Source organism: Antedon mediterranea, chromosome 7 (genome assembly GCF_964355755.1).
Source record: "Antedon mediterranea chromosome 7, ecAntMedi1.1, whole genome shotgun sequence".
Lineage (NCBI taxonomy): Eukaryota > Metazoa > Echinodermata > Crinoidea > Comatulida > Antedonidae > Antedon > Antedon mediterranea.
Genome location: NC_092676.1, coordinates 7,536,856 through 7,553,686, shown reverse-complemented (window position 1 = coordinate 7,553,686; position 16,831 = coordinate 7,536,856). Strand labels below are relative to the sequence as shown.

Below are 16,831 nucleotides of genomic sequence, written 5' to 3'. Positions count from 1 at the left end.
TTCTCTTCTTGCCACCTCTTCTAATAATCTATAAGATTTCCTTTTTCATCTAACACCTTCTCGGTCGGTTTGTCGGTCAGTAAACACTAACTCAAATTGAAACACGCGACTACAGCCATGTATATGGCCTTGTTCTTACAGAATGCACATTTTCTCTATATGTCTCTTTATTAGTTTTTGTATAGCATATTAACATATTATAATAAATATATATTTTCCATGTTACAAAGGTTATAAACAAACACAATCTATGATGTAAACATAATTTTCATTCGACATTTTAAAGTATGTATATAATATTGAGGTAGCATGCGCAGAACATATTATGTGCGTCTGTGCATGCCAGTTGATGATATATGTACAGGGATTTTTTCGAAAAATGCCCAAAATATCAACTTTTTAAAATACAATAATTATGCGATAATATCGCTATATGTGCGCATATATTGCTTTGCAACAACTTATGGAGCCATAATACACAGTTTTGTCGAAAAATAAAAGGGTCGAAAATTTGCCATTTTCTGAAAATATTCCCTGTACCGTACTATAGTAAATGGAATTTTTGTCGAAAATTAAAAGGGTGGAAATTTCGCCATTTTCTGAAAAAATCCATGTACTTTAGTACAGGGATTTTTTCGAAAAATGCCCAAAATATCTACTTTATAAAATTTGAAAATTATGCAATAATATCGCGATATGTGCGTATATATTGTTTTGCAACAACTTATAGAGCCATAATACACATTTTTGTCGAAAAATGAAAGGGTCGAAATTTTGCCATTTTCTGAAAAAAAATCCCTCACTATTGTACGGGGATTTTTTTCGAAAAATGCCCAAAATATCGGCTTTTTAAAATTCAATAATTATGCGATAATATCGCTATATGTGCGCATATATTGTTTTTGCAACAACTTATAGAGCCATAATACACAGTTTTGTAGAAATTTAAAATGGTCGAAATTTTGCCATTTTCTGAAAAAATCCCTTACTATAGTACAGGGATTTTTTTCGAAAAATGCCCAAAATATCGGCTTTTTAAAATTCAATAATTATGCGATAATATCGCTATATGTGCGCATATATTGTTTTTGCAACAACTTATAGAGCCATAATACACAGTTTTGTCGAAAAATAAAAAGGGTGGAAATTTCGTCATTTTCTGAAAAAATCCATGAACTTTAGTACAGGGATTTTTTCGAAAAATGCCCAAAATATCTACTTTATAAAATTTTAAAATTATGCAATAATATCGCGATATGTGCGTATATATTGTTTTGCAACAACTTATAGAGCCATAATACACATTTTTGTCGAAAAATAAAAGGGTCGAAATTTTGCCATTTTCTGACAAAAATCCCTCACTATTGTACGGGGATATTTTCGAAAAACTCCCAAAATATCGACTTTTTTAAATTCAATAATTATGCGATAATATCGCTATATGTGCGCATATATTGTTTTGCAACAACTTATAGGGCCATAATACACAGTTTTGTCAAAATTTAAAATGGTCGAAATTTTGCCATTTTCTGAAAAAATCCCTTACTACGAAAAATGCCCAAAATATCGACTTTTTAAAATTCAATAATTATGCGATAATATCACTATATGTGCAGATATATTGATTTGCAACAACTTATAGAGCCATAATACACAGTTTTGTCGAAAAATTAAAGGGTAGAAATTTTGCCATTTTCTGAAAAAATCCCTTACTATATAGTACTGGGATTTTTTCGAAAAATGCCCAAAATATCGACTTTTCAAAATTCAATAATTATGCAATAATATCGCTATATGTGCGCATATATTGTTTTGCAACAACTTTTAGACCCATAATACATAGTTTTGTCGAAAAATAAAAGGGTAGAAATTTTGCAATTTTCTGAAAAATTCCCAAAAGATCGACTTTTTAAAATTCAATAATTATGCGATAATAATGCTATATGTGCGCATATAATGTTTTGCAACAACTTATAGAGCCATAAGGCTGGAAATTTCGCCATTTTCTGAAAAAATCCATGTACTTTGGTACACTGATTTTTTTTCGAAAAATGCATAAAATATCGACTTTTTAAAATTCAATAATTATGCGATAATATCGCTATATGTGCGCATATATTGTTTTGCAACAACTTATAGAGCCATAATACAAAGTTTTGTCGAAATTTAAAATGGTCGAAATTTTGCCATTTTCTGAAAAAATCCCTTACTACGAAAAATGCCCAAAATATCGACTTTTTAAAATTCAATAATTATGCGATAATATCACTATATGTGCACATATATTGATTTGCAACAACTTATAGAGCCATAATACAAAGTTTTGTCGAAAAATTAAAGGGTAGAAATTTTGCCATTTTCTGAAAAAATCTCTTACTATATAGTACTGGGATTTTTTCGAAAAATGCCCAAAATATCGACTTTTCAAAATTCAATAATTATGAAATAATATCGCTATATGTGCGCATATATTGTTTTGCAACAACTTTTAGAGCCATAATACATAGTTTTGTCGAAAAATAAAAGGGTAGAAATTTTGCAATTTTCTGAAAAATTCCCAAAAGATCGACTTTTTAAAATTCAATAATTATGCGATAATATCGCTATATGTGCGCATAATAATGTTTTGCAACAACTTATAGAGCCATAATATACAGCTTTGTCGAAAAATAAAAGGGTCGAAATTTTTGAAAATTTCTGAAAAAATCCCTGTTTTTCGAAAAATGCCCAAAATATCGACTTTTCAAAATTCAATAATTATGCGATAGTATCGCTATATGTGCGCATATATTGCTTTCCAACAACTTATAGAGCCATAATACACAGTTTTGTCGAAAAATAAAAGGCTGGAAATTTCGCCATTTTCTGAAAAAATCCATGTACTTTGGTACACTGATTTTTTTTCGAAAAATGCATAAAATATCGACTTTTTAAAATTCAATAATTATGTGATAATATCGCTATATGTGCGCATATATTGTTTTGCAACAACTTATAGAGCCATAATACAAAGTTTTGTCGAAATTTAAAATGGTCGAAATTTTGCCATTTTCTGAAAAAATCCCTTACTACGAAAAATGACCAATATATCGACTTTTTAAAATTCAATAATTATGCGATAATATCACTATATGTGCACATATATTGATTTGCAACAACTTATAGAGCCATAATACACAGTTTTGTCGAAAAATTAAAGGGTAGAAATTTTGCCATTTTCTGAAAAAATCCTTTACTATATAGTACTGGGATTTTTTCGAAAAATGCCCAAAATATCGACTTTTCAAAATTCAATAATTATGAAATAATATCGCTATATGTGCGCATATATTGTTTTGCAACAACTTTTAGAGCCATAATACATAGTTTTGTCGAAAAATAAAAGGGTAGAAATTTTGCAATTTTCTGAAAAATTCCCAAAAGATCGACTTTTTAAAATTCAATAATTATGCGATAATATCGCTATATGTGCGCATATAATGTTTTGCAACAACTTATAGAGCCATAATATACAGTTTTGTCGAAAAATAAAAGGGTCGAAATTTTTGACAATTTCTGAAAAAATCCCTGTACAGTGATTTTTTCGAAAAATGCCCAAAATATCGACTTTTCAAAATTCAATAATTATGCGATAATATCGCTATATGTGCGCATATATTGCTTTGCAACAACTTATAGAGCCATAATACACAGTTTTGTCGAAAAATAAAAGGGTGGAAATTTCGCCATTTTCTGAAAAAATCCATGTACTTTGGTACACTGATTTTTTTTCGAAAAATGCATAAAATATCGACTTTTTAAAATTCAATAATTATGCGATAATATTGCTATATGTGTGCATATATTGTTTTGCAACAACTTATAGAGCCATAATACACAGTTTTGTCGAAAATTAATAGGGTAGATATTTTGCCATTTTCTGAAAAAATCCCTTACTATAGTACAAATATCGACTTTTTAAAATTCAATTTATGCAATAATATCGCTATATGTGCGCATATTATATTGTTTTGCAACAACTATAATGATATCAAGAGGTGCAAATGACCATAGCCATGTAGAATATATTATACAAAAATGTAACCGACTCATAGGCCGGCTATATAAAAGCCATAATTGGTAATTTAAACAATTTTAATAGAGTATATTATGGTGATATCCTCTGGCGAACAATTGCACTCCCATCAATAAATTATGGTAGTACTATTTGGGTTGGTAGCAAAAGTGATTGTGAAAGAATTGAAAGACTGCAATTACAAATGGCAAGGTTTATCCTTAAGGCCTCTCGGGGAACTTGGGTGGTCAAAAATCTCACATACTCAAAATGTAAATAGAATTAATTATATGGAAAGAATTTTAAAGATGGAAGATGAACGTTGGCCTAGGATATTACTGAAAACACTAGTTAAATTGACAGAGAACTTTAATGATCTATCATTTAAAATTCCATTGTGTGTTCGAAATATCATTGATAATTGTGGTACACATGATATTTTTTTCTGATATTCGAAATGGTAATGATAACTTTGATGCCAACTGGGCTTCCAATACAAAAATAATTATGAAAAATCTAGCTCTCTCGCATTGGGTTGAAGACGGTAAATGTAAAACGTCAATTGAACATTATATATATAAAAAATGAACCAAAACTTGAACAGTATCTACTTGATAAAATTGACTTTGAAGGAGTATCGTTAAAATTTCAAACACCCTTCCCCTTGAAAGAAAAACATCTAAATGGTCAAATGACCCTAATGCTAATGGTTGTTGTAAATTGTGCAACAGAAATGAAGAAGAAACCATTATGCACTTTCTCCTAACATGTACCACTCTAGAAGAAGAGAGAAAAAAACCAAATTGCTAAATTCCAACAAGAACTTTTGGAATGTAATCTTTTTTATCTCTTTGACTATGAATTGGGTTTCGCAGACCAGGAGATCTTCAAGTTTAGTCAATCAGTAGATTCATTTAAGAAATTAGTGGCATCATATCGTCAACGAGGTGGCACGCACGAGCTGTTTTCTCAAACAATGATTGAGGTTGCAAGGAAGCTGCGGCTAGGACACTATTCACTTGAGTCTGAAAATCGACCAGCTTCATCCAGCTGGTGGCCGTCATTCTTTTATCGATCTCAATCTAGTTCAGCTGCAAGCTCACCAGCTAGGTCTACCAGTACGTTAGATGAAGATCAACGTAAGTATCCACTGTAAATGGCATCAAATCTTAATTTAGTGTTTTCACATTTTTCTCTATTTTGACCTCTAGAGCATAATATTATAATCGAAACAAACAATATATTCATTAGCCTTTGTTGAATGATATATGTTTACACTGATAACATTTCGAACAGTACAAGTATTTATAAACTGTGTAAACACCGTCTCAACAAAATCTGTTTTTCATATCTACAGCAAGTACTAGTAGAGGTGTAACCAGACGTTCCAGAAAGCGTGCTCAGCCAACATGTGCAGCTACCGCAAAAAACGTATACGTTACGACCAAGAATCGAGCAACGATGAACTTCTTGAAAACCTTCAGATCAGTCCACCAGGTGATGTAGTGAGCCCTCTATTGTATGACCTATGTTAATGAACGAGTCACTAAATAAAGTACTGTTACCAAGTGAAGACGTGTCTGTCTTGTATGTCTGTACACGTGAGTCAATATAGAGAAACACAACATGGTGACAAGCGGTGTTTGCTAGCCTATATTACCGAACATTCCAGTATTATGGCTACGAAATCAAAGACGCCCCAGATGGACTGGGCATCTGTAGACCTGTACAAAAAATTCAAGAGGTTCAGGCAGCATTGTCAATTTACATTTAACGGCCCATTATCTGAGAAAACCGAGTTGCAGAAGGTAAATTACTTCATGACATACTTCGGGGATCGAGGCCGAGAAATTTTCGACACACTAGACTGGGCGTCAGCCGTCGAGGCGATCGACGACCAGCCAGCCACGCCAGCCGAAAATGATACACTAACAGGTGTTTTTAACAGGTTTGAACTTTATGTTAGGCCGAAAAAGAACGTCATCAAAGCGACCGTAGAATTTTACGGACGGGCACAAAGAGACGGTGAGTCTTTAAATATATTTCTAACCGATCTAAGAGTGTTGATAAAGCGTTGTGAGTACGATGACGAGGATAGAATGTTGAGAGACGCGATCGTCGTAAAAGCAAAGGAACACAAGGTGAGAGAAAAATGTGTACAGCCAAATCAAAACCAGGCATTTGTCGTAAATGTGACATTTTGAGTTTTCAAGATATTTGTACAGAGCACATAATTTTCTTTAAAATACTGAAAAAATTATTCAATTTGGTCAAGTATTTTTATAGTTATGATACAATAAGTAAAGAAATACAAGTAAGAATTCATTTTTATTAAGCAGTGAAAAATGCATTCAAAGATAAACAATAGTTCAAACAGGAAGTTTAAATGTGCTGGCAGACAGCGACTCATGTTCACCTTGACAACGCTAACTTCTAGTATACCTATGACTTTGAAATTTAGCACAAATGTAACTAATACATTTTTCTATAATCATTGAAATTTTCAAAGAAATCCAGTAACAATAACATTGTCAAATGAGACTTCAAATAACAACATACGTTAGTAAACTTTTTTTTACTAAACTTATGTTATGTGTGAGGCTTGTAATAACTATAAATAAGTACTATTAATAAAGTGACAATAAAAATACAACACATAGAAATGAACCAAAATTAATGATACACAGACAGTTGATTGTGTTTGATGTGTTTAAATTTATTTACAATTGGTACACTTTAAATTATAAAATTTTGGTCATTTTAGGCTGCGTATTACAACAACAGTATTATCATCTTTTGTGCCGGGTCATTTAAATACATACATATTTTTCGACACAATTATTTCACGGTTTTATTCAGGGTTACGTTGCATAATAGAATACATGTGTCATGTATCATCAGAATCAAAGTCATTTTTGTAAAGTTATATTAAGCACCGTATCACCATTATTGGAGTTCTTTGAGAAGAGAAAGTAGCAACAGCATCACCACCACTGTCAAAACTATTGGTATTACATTACAGTATACCAATCAAGATCTGAAAACAGAATGAAAAATTAAATTAAACTTTTTTAAACACATTTAAAAATCATTTTTTTTTGGGCTAGGCCTAGACCAAGGTATGCTAGGTGGTTTTACTAGGCTAACTTGAAGTACTAAGCTGGCATACAGTTCATCTCTTATCTTATGCCTAGGCTAGGCCTAATATTTTGATCAAAAGTGTTTCTGTGTTCACCAAACTGAGTGTGTCGCGCTAGAAAGTCATTTCGTACTTTCTAACCTCTTGTTGTTTATGATTCGCTAGTGAAGCCAATATTTCTACTTTTCATATTATATAAATCATTAAACTATTCTTTGTTGTTTTATTATTATCTAGGATGCATAAATAGCAAGTATGAATTAATATTGAATGTTTTTTACAGTAAGAAAGTTTTGTTAAAACCTTACCGCTTCCTCAGTGTACTTTGAATAACTGTTAAAGGCAAATTTAACGCTTCAATGACTTTAGCCACTCTGTTAGCCAATCAAATTGCCTGTTTCAGGATTCCGTAGCAACAAGACTGGTTTGCTTATACCAAAAGGTTATTAAAGAATGTGTTTGATTGGCTATACTATTATTTTACATGACCTACAACCTTTATCTTTGGAAAGATTTTTTCACGAGCTTTCTAAAAATACCACACATTAAGGGGTCTTCTCATAATCAAAGATGTAAAAGTTGGTTAGAAATAGACACAAATTACAGAATAGAACTTGATTTTTTCACCAAAGACGAAAAAGGGGGTCTCATTAAAATGTTATTTTCATTGATTTATACTTATAATTTCTTTAAAATACATAGATTTTTGGAATCTACGGTAAATTTTCTGTAAGATTATTTAAAAAACTAAAAATGGTCAAGATATAGGTTTTACACATTCAGAAGCATTTTACAGAAATCCCTTGCTGCCGACAAACGCCTGGTTTTGGTTTGGCGGTACACAAATGTCTTGACGTAGGAGATGAGCTAACCCTTGACAAAGCGATTAACATTGCACTCAATTATGAGACATCCCAAGAAAGTTTAAAGGTGATGGAGGGCGAAAGCCAAGTGCATAAAATCAACACTGACAAAACAAAAAGATATAATAAAACAGCGCCCTCACATTACAAGGGACATAAATCAGACTCGACGAAGAAATGTGGAAAATGTGGCTATAATGCAAGTCATCAACAGTGCCCTGCGAGGGGACGCACATGTGACAAGTGCGATAAACCAAACCATTTTGCTGCATGCTGCAGATCCAAAACCACAAAACCAAAGAAAGGGTACCCCCAAGTAAGCCAAATAGACATTGATGAAAATGGTACGGTACTTCCAGCGAGGAGAATTCCCCACTCAATTAAACAAAGAGAAAAAGACGAACTAACTAAAATGGAACAAAGAGGGGTAATAAAAAAAGTAGCACCCGACCACCCCACACAATGGGTAAGTCAGATGGTTGTCGCTACTAAAGCCAACAACAAACTAAAAATATGTGTTGACCCCCCGACCCTTAAATAAAGCCTTAAAACGAGCTCACTATCAGTTACCAGTTATTGATGATGTATTACCAAAACTGAATGATGCCAAAATATTCTCGAAACTGGATCTGAGTGAAGCTTTTTGGAAAATAAAACTAGATCACAAATCGAGAGAACTTACCTGTTTTAATACTCCATTTGGCAGATTCCAATGGAATCGATTGCCATTTGGCCTATGTACATCATCTGAACTATTTCAAAGCCGATTACACACAGCCTTAGAAGGGCTAGAGGGGATAATGTGTGTGGCCGATGATATGGTAATTGTTTATGGTAAGGGTGAAACAGATGAAGCTGCACTTCAAAACCATGATAAACACTTAAAGTTATTGCTAGAGCGGTGCCAGCAACTAAACATTAAGTTAAATAAGGATAAGTCCACATTCCGTGAACCACAGATAACTTTTCTGGGTCACAAGGTCACAAGACAAGGTGTAAAGCCAGATGACAACAAAATTAAGGCTGTACTAAACATGCCAACACCACAGAATTTAAATGAGGTTAGGAGGTTTATTGGTTTCATCAACTACTTAAGTAGATTCTTACCAACTTTGTCAGACATCTTAGAACCACTGAGACAACTAACGCGTATGGACCACAGCTGTTTCAACCAATGTAAAATAAATAGAAAAAGTCAAGCGCCCTCAATATTGTCAGACGGCGATATGTGCCTGAGCGTGACGCCGCGCGAGTGGTTGAATCTCGTTCAACTTTCGCGACATTTGCAACTTTTATAACTACACTTTAAATTAATTTAATCAATTTCGTCATAAATATTATAAAACCATTTTTATACTATTTGTTAGAAAATAAGATTCTTAATTACCGATTTTTTGGAAATAGTAAGTAATTAAGCATAACAACAAGTTTACGAAATTATTTACACCCGGAAGTTTTAAAAATTAACATCGATCGGCCTAGCAAATGTAAACAATGGAAAGTTTGAAAAAATGCTTGTCAAATTGTACACTTTTTGTTTTTATTCGTAATTTTCATAAATACTTGGAAAATCTAGGTAAAAGTTTGATTATATATGCTTACATGAGACATTGAATTGTTAGGAGGTGACGGTGAAAATCTCAAGAAATTTTCATGTAAAAACTCGACTGTTTTGTTAAATGCGAAACAGCGTATTTGGCGAGAGGTCGATGAACGCGGCTGATAACCGCTCGCTAGGCTGTACGCAACTAGGCCTAGGTTGTAGCTAGGCCTAGTTGGTACGTATAAGTAGTGTAATCATACTATACATCATTTTAATTTACAATAGAATAAATAATAAGCTTAATTATTATCATTGTATTTATTTCAACTGAATATAATTCATCATAAATGTAAAAATTTAGTAAAACTACTAACTACCAGGCCTAGCTAGGCCCTTAAAATTAAAGCCTATACAAAAATACTCAAACTACTGTATGATAAATATAATATAACATTAAAGGTTGGTAAAATTAAAATTTCTTTTCTTTTTTGTAGGCAACACAGTTTCACGAAAAGGCTTTACGTTCTACTTGCTTCTGTTGTGGAACAAAATTTAAAGAAAAGGATAAAAAATACAACTTAAAAAATATGAAAACCATCACAAATTTGCACTAAATCTAACAAATGTAAAATTACAACCTATATACATTTATACAACCTGCCATTCGCGAATTTTCAATGGATACTGTATACTACCACGCTAACATTTAAATTAACAGGGCATGGACCAAATTGCTTGGCATGCTACACTTCAACAACAACTATGACCTGGGCCAAAACTACATTCACAAGTGAAAGAACACACTGGCGTTTAAGGGAACAGTTTTTTGTCTGATACAGCTGCTCCATAATCTGCTTTTCTTCTTTATATCTTCACTCTTTTTGAAAGTTTATACTAACAAATTTAATTAAATGAACATACCTCATAATCAAATAACTGTTTTCTCATCCTAATTTATATACATAGTTTAAAAAGCGCCAATTTTCAATTAAGATTACATCATACATTGTATATTTCTATTCAACAAAATTGTCAGAACTTTCTATTATTTAAATGTCTAAGATAGTCAGATCTTGGGTCCATTCTACAGTCACCACAGATTGACTTTTTCATCACAAAATTTCTGAAATTATAAAATGTATTAATGTGTAAATTAAGTATTTTTTAATTCCATAAAAATATCATACAAGTATTTTTAGCAGAATACAGGCATATTGCACCAGGTGTAATACAGCCTAAGCTACATATGCTTGAGCACCATGCTATTGCATTCATGAGAGAATGGAAGGGGGTCTCTGAGCAAGGCGGGGAGCTAATACATGCCAAACTCAACCGTCACAAAACAGCAGTGTGGATTAGAGTCAAACTTAGACTCATCTGATTTTCACATCTCCAATGATACAAAATGAAATAATAAAACCCAACAAATGCAAGAAAGCCAACAAAGAATGATTCATTAACATTAATGATCATAAAATATTGTACATTTTTAAATGTTAAAGGAATATTGCATTGTATTGATTTCCTTTTAACAATGCCTAATGATAATGAATATGTAAAAGTAATACTATAGTATGTCTATATTTCAATTACTAACTAATTACTATTGATTGATAGTACTACTGCTGTACTGTACATGTGTTAGTGATTGATTGTTAAAGTTACACATTCATAGCATGGTAAACACAATTTAAAATTTACTAGTTCTTGAACAGTAAAATAAACTTACCTATATAGATGGTAGGTATAGGTATTGGTCCAAATCTGTTTAAAATGTTTTAGCCATTTTGGGTTGCCGCTATATATGTACCTAAAAAATAGTAATAGTAATAGTATAACATTATAATAAGAATTAATTAAAATTAACTTATTAAATTTACTATGGTTGCATACATACTAATTTGAATATGCAGTGATGAGCAAAAACAAATGTTAAAATTCATTATTTATAATAATTGTAATTATTACATACAGGGTAGGCATATATGCCTTATGTCATTGCATAGGGTATATATAACCAGGTATCCTCATAATAAACATTATTTGTAATAAATACTGTAAATATATTAAAAATAAAAATTAATAATAATTAAATAATAATATATAGGCATAGAGCCTCTAGGCCTAATTAGGTAGCCTACTAATACCTAGCCTATTGCTCTAGGCTAGGCTAAATAAGCTGGAAAGCTGCTTCTCTGTAGGCTGCTAGTGCAAGAGAAAACAGGTCTAGCTAGTATATTAAAATAAAAATAGGGCCTATAATATAGGCCTAGCCTACCCAGCCAGTGGTAGTGATTGGTTGTTAATATTGAAAATTAATAGCATGGTAAACACAATTTAAAATTTACTAGTTCTTGAACAGTAAAATAAACTTACCTATAATATAGATGGTAGGTATAGGTATAGGTATTGGTCAAAATCTGTTTAAAATGATTTTTCCACTTCGGGTTGCCGCTATGTACCTAAAAAATAGTAAAACATTACTCTAAGAATTAATTAAAATTAGCTTATTAAATTTAATATGGTTGCATACATACTAATTTGAATATGCAGTGATAAGCAAAAACGAATGTTTAAATTCATTATTTATAATATTGTAATTGTAATTATTACATACAGGGTAGGCATATATGCCTTATGTCATTGCATAGGGTATATATAACCAGGTATTCTCATAATAAACATTATTTAAATAAAATACTGTAAATATATTAAAACTAAAAATAATAATAATTAAATAATAATATATAGGCGTAGAGCCTAGACCTAATTAGGTAGTCTACTTATACCTAGCCTATTGCTCTAGGCTAGGCTAAATAAGCTGGAAAGCTGCTTCTCTGTAGGCTGCTAGTGTTAGAGAGCACAGGTCTAGCTAGTATATTAAAATAAAAATAGGGCCTATAATATAGGCCTAGCCTACCCAGCCAGTGGTAGTGATTGATTGTTAATATTGAAAATTAATAGCATGGTAAACACAATTTAAAATTTACTAGTTCTTGAGCAATAAAATAAACTTACCTACTGTATATAGATGGTAGGCTGCTAGGTATTGGTCCAAATCTGTTTAAAATGTTTTTGCCACTTCGGGTTGCCGCTATGTACCTAAAAAATAGTAAAACATTATTATAAGAATTACTTAAAATTAGCTTATTAAATTTAATATGGTTGCATACATACTAATTGGAATATGCAGTGATGAGCAAAAACGAATGTTAAAATTCATTATTTATAATAATTGTAATTATTACATACAGGGTAGGCATATATGCCTTATGTCATTGCATAGGGTATATATAACCAGGTATTCTCATAAGAAACATTATTTAAATAAATACTGTAAATATATTAAACAAAAATTAATAATAATTAAATAATAATAGGCCTATATAGGCGTAGAGCCTAGCCTAATTAGGTAGCCTACTTATACCTAGCCTAATTGCTCTAGGCTAGGCTAAATAAGCTGGAAAGCTGCTTCTCTGTAGGCTGCTGCTAGTGATAGAGAGCACAGGTCTAGCTAGTATATTAAAATAAAAATAGGGCCTATGATATAGGCCTAGCCTACCCAGCCAGTGGTAGTGATTGATTGTTAATATTACAAATTAATAGCATGGTACACAATTTAATATTTGCTACTTCTTGAACAGCAAAATAATCTTACCTATATAGATGGTAGGTATGGTCCAAATCTGCTTAGCCACTTCAGGTTACTGCTCTATATATCTACAATAGTATAACATTAATAATTATTATAACAATTTTATAAAATTAACTTAACTTATTAAATTTAATATGATTGCATACTAATTTGAATATGCAGTGATGAGCAAAACCGAATGTTAATATGATGCTTGTCATTATTTATATTGTAATCATTACATACATATAGGCCTATAATATTCCCTATTGCATACATGTTACATAGGGTATATATAATCCTCATAATATTAAATTTACAGTTTTTGTAATGAATACTGTAAATTTAATAAAACTAAAATTAATTATAATGATTAAATAATATTAAAAATATATAGGCCTAGGCGTAGATCCTGGGCCTAATTTTAATTAGGTAGCCTACTAATACCTATTAGGCTAGTAGGCTAGCCTACTCAAGGCCAGGCTAACTAAGCCGGAAAGCTGCTTCTCTGTAGTAGGCTGCTAGAGAACACAGGTCTAGCAAGGGCCTAGGCCTAGTATTAAAATAAAAATAGGGCCTATAATATTGGTATATGCCTACCCTACCCAGCCAGGCCTAAATAATTAATATAATGTAACATTTCCAAACTCATTTGGGTCAGCTGTCACATGAAAGGCAGTGTTGCAACTAGAGTAGACACAAGCCTAAGCCTAAAAATGACACAATTTGAAACGGCCATAGCTCAAAAATTCAACCATCACCTCTCGACCATTACTATGTTATAACATTCACAGATAACTAAATTATCATGCAGTACCAAAGAATTAGAGTGAAAATTAGATTTTTTAAAGATACGGACAAACAAACATGTACCAAATTTGGAAATGTCACTCACGTGCGTAAATTGGTATATGCTTGTATTTTATGGTCCACCCTTCCATTAATTTTCAGCGTTACATTCCTTGTAAAAAACAAAACGACAACGTGCTTGTTTCATCCAGGGACTCTTTAATGAATATTCATATTTTTAGCGACCCTTTATTTTTTTATCTCATTCTCATTGGCTGTTTAAAACATGTCTTTAAATGACGTTTGACTCCACTCTGCACACGTGGATTTGTAAGCAATTGTTTATGTATTGTTACTCCAGCGATACGACTTGTAACGTTGAGGGCGCATGACTTAATTCGTATGTTTGAAACAGCTGTGGGACGTAGAGTGGCAATGGGGACCACCACAACAAAACGCGGTCGACAAAGTGAAAGCCCTAATAACTAAATCACCGACGCAAGCGGTATTGGCATTGGATCAGCTCTTTTACAGCATGGGAAACCTATAGCCTACTCAAGCAGAGCGCTTACAGAAACTGAGAAACGCTACGCAGCGATTGAGAAAGAAATGCTAGAAGTTGCATACTCGTTAGAACATTTCAACCAATACACTTTTGGACGAAACACCAAGGTAATCAGCGATCACAAGCCGTTAGAAGCGATCATAAAGAAACCTTTGGTGAAGGCACCGAAGCGCCTACAAGGAATGCTATTGCGGGTGCAACAGTACGACTATGACATTTCGCACGCCCCGGGCAACACCATGTACATCGCGGATACGTTGTCAAGAGCTGTCGACCCGATGGAAAAAGCCATCATGAAAGAGGTCAATGTAATCCAATACTTACCAGCGAGTAAAGAACGTCTTGCGGAAATTAAGCAGGAGACACGACCAGGACGAAACATTACAACTGTTAAAAGAAACCATACTCAAAGGATGGCCAACACAAAGACAGGAAGTCCCTGAGCAAATATTGCCATACTTCAGTCATGCCGATGAACTAATCATACAAGATGGTTTGATTTTCAGGGGACAACGAATCGTCATACCAGACAAACTAAGAAAACTACTATAGCAATTTTTGGGAAGTGGATTATCTACCAAATACAGCAAGTGTGACAGTGATTAAGAAATTAAAAGCACATTTCGCGCGCTATGGAACACCATCACAGGTGGTAAGCGATAACGGACCACAGTATACATCTGAGCAATTCAAGCGATTCGCCAAAGAATGGGACTTCGACCACCTTACAAGTAGCCGAGGAAACATTCAGGCTAACGGAAAAGCAGAGTCCGCCGTCAAAACAGCGAAGCGCATAATCACAAAATCACTCAAAGCCGGAAGCGAACAACACGCACTCTCCTACCAACCACGGCAACACTTCTAAAACCGCGAGTGCACGACGAATCAAACAACATGCACCGCAAACAAGCTAAAATGAAGGAAGTCTATGATCGCAAAGCAAAAGATATGAAACCACTAGAAGAAGGAGACATTGTTAGAATGAAACCGTTGGTCAGAGGAAACAAGCATTGGGAAAAGGCGTTGGTAGCGAATCGATTAGATGAAAGATCCTACCACGTAGAAACGCAACAAGGAATGTACAGGAGAAACCGTATATTGTATTTCTTGTGTAAATGGCCTCCTTTTTTTTATATATAATTATCATTGGTTTTATACTTTTATACAAATTTTAATATTGAGAAAATGTAAATATCTTTGTAATTCAGCTAAGGCTGCGATGATGATATTGAAATAAATGAAATGAAATGAAAAAAAACAAAAACAAAAACACAAGAGGAACCACCCAATCACATCACAAATAAAGGACAAACTTCAACCGAAAGCGAACCGCGAAACGAGAACGTAGAGAAAAGGACGAGTAAATCAACATCCAAACGAGTAAGCGATGAGCGAAAGGAAACTAGTCAGCAAGCGCAACGCGAAAACAAAAGCACGCCGATTCAGCGAAACACAACTGAAACTGTGACACCGAAGCGTACGAGATCGGGACGCGAGATAAAATCACAAACATATCTGAAGGACTATGTACCTTAAGTAATTTCTAATACATCAATGTATTCATAAAAGTTGAAACCATAACCCATAATATCAGTTTAGACCAACTTGGACACAATTACTGATAATCATAATATGCACTATTTGTAAATTAGTTGTTCAAAAAAAAAAGAAATAAATAAAAAAAAAAAAAAAAAAAGTTAAAGTTATTGTATTGAGGTATAAAAGAACGCGACTATTAATACTAGAAATTATCTGAATGATAAGCAATAATTTCTCCACAGCAATAGACTTAGCTAAAGAACGGGAGATGTAGTGAGCCCTCTATTGTATGACCTATGTTAATGAACGAGTCACTCAATAAAGTACTGTTACCAAGTGAAGACGTGTTTGTCTTCAGTACACGTGAGTCAATATAGAGAAACACAACATGGTGACACTCCCCCAAGAACACCGCCACGCTCAGCACAATTTTATGGCTCCATTCCATCTTTTTCTCGGTCTTCACCGCCGTTACCGACCCCGTCACAGATTTCCGGAAATACGACGGTTGTTGGTAGCCAACCAAGTGCCCGAATGTCTAGCATGGTGTCTGTAGGAAACGCTCCAAACACGTCAGCATTTTATGCAAATGTACCATCTTCTTCATCAACAGTAAGTATTTTAGGGAATGGATTGGGGAATGTATCCAAATCATTTGGTGGTATGTTCTATTTGGAGTACCCTTGTTTTATTGTGTTTTCTGAT

General features: G+C 33.2%; 1 long non-coding RNA gene across 2 annotated transcripts; it reads right to left on the bottom strand.

Annotated features, from left to right (window-relative positions):
- Window positions 1–9,727: 9,727 nt before the first annotated feature.
- On the bottom strand, window positions 9,728–14,329 carry LOC140055130 (uncharacterized). Of its 2 annotated transcripts, none has more exons than XR_011846628.1 (6): window positions 14,129–14,329; window positions 13,258–13,319; window positions 12,618–12,701; window positions 11,976–12,061; window positions 11,329–11,409; window positions 9,728–10,722 (listed from the first exon to the last, which is right to left on the bottom strand). It is a non-coding gene; the product is annotated as an uncharacterized lncRNA (long non-coding RNA). The 2 variants fall into 2 exon arrangements; XR_011846629.1 differs by having other exon boundaries at window positions 12,622–12,701.
- Window positions 14,330–16,831: the final 2,502 nt, after the last annotated feature.